Genomic DNA, 5694 nt, shown 5'->3' with positions numbered 1-5694 from the left:
CTGAAGCACCAGGCAGACTCTCAACTCCATATCCTTGCCGTCTGTCAGAGGGAAAACAGTTGCATTGGGGATTCTCTGTACCTAGGTCCAGCTCATAGGCACCAACTCTGTGCCTGTGTGGGTGCTCTGGGGCTGAAGCATCCATGGGGGGGAAAAACAGGGGACACTCAGCACCTGCCACCCACAGTGGCTGCACGGCTCCCTGGCTGGCTGCGGATCAGCTGTTCTGGAACCTGTGGGGCTGGCTGTGGATCAGCGAGCGGGAGGCACTCAGGGGAGGGGCAGAGAGGAGCGAGTGGCAGGTGGGACCTCAGGGCAGGGGGTGGGAAGAGGTGGAGCAAGGGTGGAGCAGGGGTGAAGCCCCCACTGGAAAAAAACAAAAGTCAGTGCCTGTGATCCAGCTGCTGGCACCCTGCACTTTAAATCCATCAATGTGACGAAAGAGAAGTTGCTGCTGTTTGTCCTTCAGAGGGTACAATCATTATATTTGACAGTGCCACACCTGCCCCCCACTATGCGTAGGGCCCTACCAAATTCACGGTCCATTTTGGTCAATTTCACAGCATAGGATTTTAAAAATTGTAAATGTCATGATTTCAGCTATTTAAAGGAGCTGTGGGGGGGCGGGGTTGCAGGGTTATTGTAGGGGGGGTTGCAGTACTGCTACCCTTACTTCTACCCTGCTGCCTGCAGAGCTGGGTCCTCAGTCAGCAGCCGCCGCTTTCCGGCCACCCAGCTCTGCAGGCAGCAGTGCAGAAGTAAGGGTGGCAATACCGCGACCCCCCCAAAATAACCTTGCAACCCCCCTGCAAACCCTTTTGGGTCAGGACCCCCAATTTGAGAAGGGCTGGTCTCCCCTGTGAAATCTATATAATATAGGGTAAAAGCACACAAAAGAGCAGATTTTACAGGGGGAGACCAGATTTCATGGTCCGTGACGCATTTTTCATGGCCGCGAGTTTGGTAGGGCTCTACCTATGGCAGGCGCTGTCCTTGGCCTGAGGAACTTACAACCCAAGCCGATGAAACGGGTAGGGATGAGATACAAAGCGAGCATGATGATGGTTAGGCACAGGTTGTAAGTTCCAATGAAACCAGCGTGTGTGGATCCAAAGTCCATCTGCAAGGTTCTTTGAAATTGGCTTTTATTTCTGTATAATTTTGATGCATATTTTTTCCACTTACAGAAAAATGTTGACAGGTTTCGGGGGGCGGCCGTGTTCGTCTGCATCAGCAAAAACAATGAGGCGTCCTTGTGGCACCTTAGAGACTAACACATTTATTTGGGCAGAAGCTTTTGTGGGCTGGAACCCACTTCATCAGATGCATTTTTAAAAAAAACATTTTTTTAAAAACTGTTATGCTCTCATCTGTTTGGTTTTTGTCTGGTTTTCTCTTTCCTCTAGTTTCTGGGTTTCTTTCTTTTTTTTTTTTTTTCTCCCCCTTGCATTCTTGCCTCCACCACAGTCTCTGTCTTCCTTGGGTCAGAGCTGGGGTGGGGTGAAGGCTGTGCAGCTCATCCCAGTGTATTGAGGCTGTGCTAAGCCTGGGGATTCCTCTTTTCATTCATTGCTCTCCTTACCAATGCACACATCCAGACTGGCTATCAGTAAAATTAATGATCTTGCATTTAATTACAGGTTTCAGAGTAGCAGCCGTGTTAGTCTGTATTCGCAAAAAGAAAAGGAGGACTTGTGCCACAAGTACTCCTTTTTCTTTTTGCATTTAATTAGCACCCTTACTCTCCCTAAAGATCCCAAGCACCTTAGAAACAAACGAAAGACCTAGCTCACAGAGATGTAGTCACAGACCACTCAAGTGGAGTGGAACGTAACAGCAGCTATGCCAGCAACATGAGTCAGCAGCTTTGGAGAAGCCAGAAAGGCCTGTGTCCCGCAGATACTTTCACTCAACGTTGAATGAGTGAGACAGGATCTTGGAGCTGGATCTTGGAGCTGGCCAGGAGAACAAGGCTAACATTCCTGCTTCTAGGAAAAAGGACTTTATATGGTATGAAGCCATTAGTGCAACAGCCCACAGACAGGCATCTCATGCTAGCCCACCATACAGCTGTTTTATCATCATATTACTGGAAAAACAATATGAAGCTACCGAGAATCATGGAAACAAAAACGGTCAGATCAGCTTAAGGCTGAATCTGGACTGGAATTTTCCTGGGAAACATGGAGTGATTTGAACACGGGGTCGCTGATTGACAACCTAACCATACAGGGGTTTTTCACAATCCCGGAAGTCTTCCAAGCCGGGCTTTTCAAAGGTCCCTGAGCCAGTGATCTTGCCCAAATAATTTAATTCCCTTGGGTGCCTCTGCAAAGGGCTCGGGCTCACCTGGTATCCAAAATACAAAAGGCAGGAGGGCCGTGAGACCAAGGGCTGGATGATGACCTCCTGAGGTCTTGTCCAACCCTAATCGTCTATGATTCTACATGGGGTGGCCGCTTGTCACGTCCCACCGGGCACACGCTGCTCTGTAGGGGAGTATTGGCAATAACAGGCCATTCATGAGGCCCTTGGCTTTGCACCCCGGGCCGGCCCGGGGACACTGGTGACCTGTCTGAACACGGGCTCTTGCCCTGAGAGATCTGGAACTGGCGGTGACGGTCCATAGGAGCTGGCCTGGCTCCTGCGGGTGCCAGGCTGGACAGCTGGGGGGGGTTGTCAGGAGCAGGGCAGGGTCTGCCTGAGCGCTGCCAGCCCCGCGGTGAGAGGCAGGAGCCCTGCCCTGCAGTGACTCGGGCGGCCGCCTGGCGTCCCCGCGCTGCACAGCGCCCGGGGCGGGCGAGGCCGCTGGTCAACAGCCGAGGCCAGGCTGCAGCCGAGCCGGGTGGAGAGCGCGGGCTGCAGCCGGAGCTCGGTAAAGCCGGAGCCAGGGGCGGGCGCCGCAGCGGGGCCGGGGGCCGGGCGGGGTGCGCAGCTCAGCGGGCCCGGGGCGGCTCTGGGCTCGCTGCGGCCAGCCCGGTCGGCCCCCCTCCAGCGGGCTCAGCGGGGCGGGTGCGGGCAGCAGCAGCCCCCCCATCAGCCGGGCCACTGCAGCGGGGGTGCACAGCTGCAGCCCGCGGGATCTGCCCGGCCCCGAGCCAGCTCCGGGAGAGGGGTATGGTGAGCTGGTGGGGGAGGGGTGATCCGTGTCTGTGTAGGGTTGTGTGTGTGTGTGTGTGTGTGTGCGCGCGCGCGGGGGGGGTGTGTGTGATCAGTGTCTGTGCGGGGGGGTGTATGGGGGGGATTGGCTGCTTCCTGTGCGGGGCTCTGGGTGTGTGACAGGGTGGATTTGATTTAAATCCTGTTTTAATTCATGATTTAAATCACTAGTCAGGAAGGCTCGATTTAATCATGGATTTCTACCTAAAAGTGCATTCTTGTTGGTTTTTTATAACCTGAATACATATTCTTCACAACTCAGAGATCGATGTAGGTTTCATTTTTACAAGGTACACACTGTACATTTTTAAAGTGATTTATTTTGAAAACTTTTCAGATTAGTTTTACTATCAGGCAGTGAATGATTGTTTGGTTATTTCGTTTACCAAAGGTAACTGAAGCCGATAGTTATGAAGTCATTGGGAGGTGAACTATCACCAGTTCAACAGGTTAATCATTGGTTTCAGAGTAACAGCCGTGTTAGTCTGTATTCGCAAAAAGAAAAGGAGTACTTGTGGCACCTTAGAGACTAACCAATTTATTTGAGCATGAGCTTTTGTGAGCTACAGCTCACTTCATCGGATGCATTCGATGAAGTGAGCTGTAGCTCATGAAAGCTTATGCTCAAATGAATTTGTTAGCCTCTAAGGTGCCATAAGTACTCCTTTTCTTTTTAGGTTAATCATTAATATTTGGTGTTTTTTCTTGCCAGGCTGTATTAGGAGGAGAACATCACCAGACAGACATTTAAATTGTTTTATTTAACTAAAACAACAACATTATGTATTCTGGATTTTTTTCTTCAACAGCAAACATAATATTTAACAAAATAAGCATGATTTTTTGAGTTTAGTTAAACATTCACTTTTTTAAAATCAGGTTTGTTTTTGTTAAAATTGTTTTTAACTAAAATAGTGAAATGAAATATTTTTTTAAAAAAACAAAAGTTAAATCGACTCTGTCAGCCAGGTCAACATGAGAAACTTAAAATATTGCCTTCTGCAGCTAACTCAGTCGTCTTCATCTTCATTTTCCTGTTGGTTCATAATCTGGAAAAGAAAAACAAGCTTTCCGGCTTTGTCAGGTCCCAAACGATTTCTCAATTTGGAATGAATTAGTCCAAAGGAAGAAAATATTCTTTCTACACCGACAGAAGAAGCTACTGCTGTTCAAAGTGAGATTATCACTTCAACAGTCTCTGAATCCAAGTGCTTAAGTGACTTCCACCAGTTCACTGGTGTGACTTTCTTTAAAACATCATCAGCAAACGTATATTTCTTGAATAGTTCACCCATAGCTCTGAAGTTTATTATAGTTGGCATTATCGAGGGATGATTGCTGGATGTCCATGTCGTAGCCAACTCCTCTTCTTCAGCAGTTAAGATTTGACCCTGCTACCGAGTATTGAGAATATTTGCAAGAAAATGAGCCGGAGATAGTGCTTGTCCCATTCGTTTTTTTAATGCGTGTAATTTAACTCTGTCATTGCATATTTCTCTTTTTAAGATCTCCCTCAGTTCCTTCAAAACTTTGGCTGTGACAGTGCCATCTATTTGTTCACAAACTGTCATCAGATTAGGCCAGTTCTTGATATAGTGCTCAAAACAGTCCACTACTGAGTTCCATCGCACATCTTGTGGGAGAGTTAGCTTGGTTCCTCCCACTTTTTTCAGAGCAGCTGCTTCCAAGTGGTTGTTAGGGAAGTATTTTGCAATTTCATCAACATTAGCCTTTATTTTTGGAAAACTGAAGTCTTTGGCTAGGAGGTGCATCAAATGAGCACTGCAACCGTATGTTGTTAGCTTGGGACTCTCTTCTAAATAATTTCTTCTCACCTTGGATACATTTGCAGCATTGTCTATGACCAAGCTGCGTACTAGATATTTGAATTTTTTCCCCACAGTTTGTTATAGCTTTTACTGTTACTTCTTGTAAGTATTCTGCTGTGTGTGCATTTCCTGATGTATCAATTGTTTCTGTAAGGAAGACATTCCCTTCTTCTATTGTCACACAAGCACATACAACAGGATCATTGTGGACATTGCTCCACCCATCAAGACTCAGGTTAACAATTTTACCCTCTCGACCTTTTGCACACTGCTCAGTTCTCTTTCATACACTTTATCCAGCAATTCGCCTGCGACATCTGCTCTGTTGGGTGGACAGTATCCTGGTCTTAATGACTGAACCATGTTAATGAAGTGTTGGTTCTCAGTCATATGGAAAGGAGAGTCTGTTGCATAAACAAACCAGAACATTTTTTCATCAATTACCTCTCTTTGCAATCTGCTGGTTTCTTATCACAAACTTATCTATGGTTGTTTCTAGATGATGGAGAATTTTTTTTCTTTTCGGTACAGGTGATACACTGTGGCTATGTGACATATATGATGTGACTGAAACACTGTCCTTGGCAGATAACTCTGAAACTATAGAAAATGATGATGATCTTGAAGGTGGACAGTCTTCAGAACCCTTTGTTTGTTGAGGATGGATTCTCCTGAACAAAATAAGTCAATGCAGTTATTTAATTAT

The sequence above is a fragment of the Natator depressus genome, chromosome 14 (assembly GCF_965152275.1).
Source record: "Natator depressus isolate rNatDep1 chromosome 14, rNatDep2.hap1, whole genome shotgun sequence".
Lineage (NCBI taxonomy): Eukaryota > Metazoa > Chordata > Testudines > Cheloniidae > Natator > Natator depressus.
Note: the sequence above shows the minus strand (reverse complement) of the source record.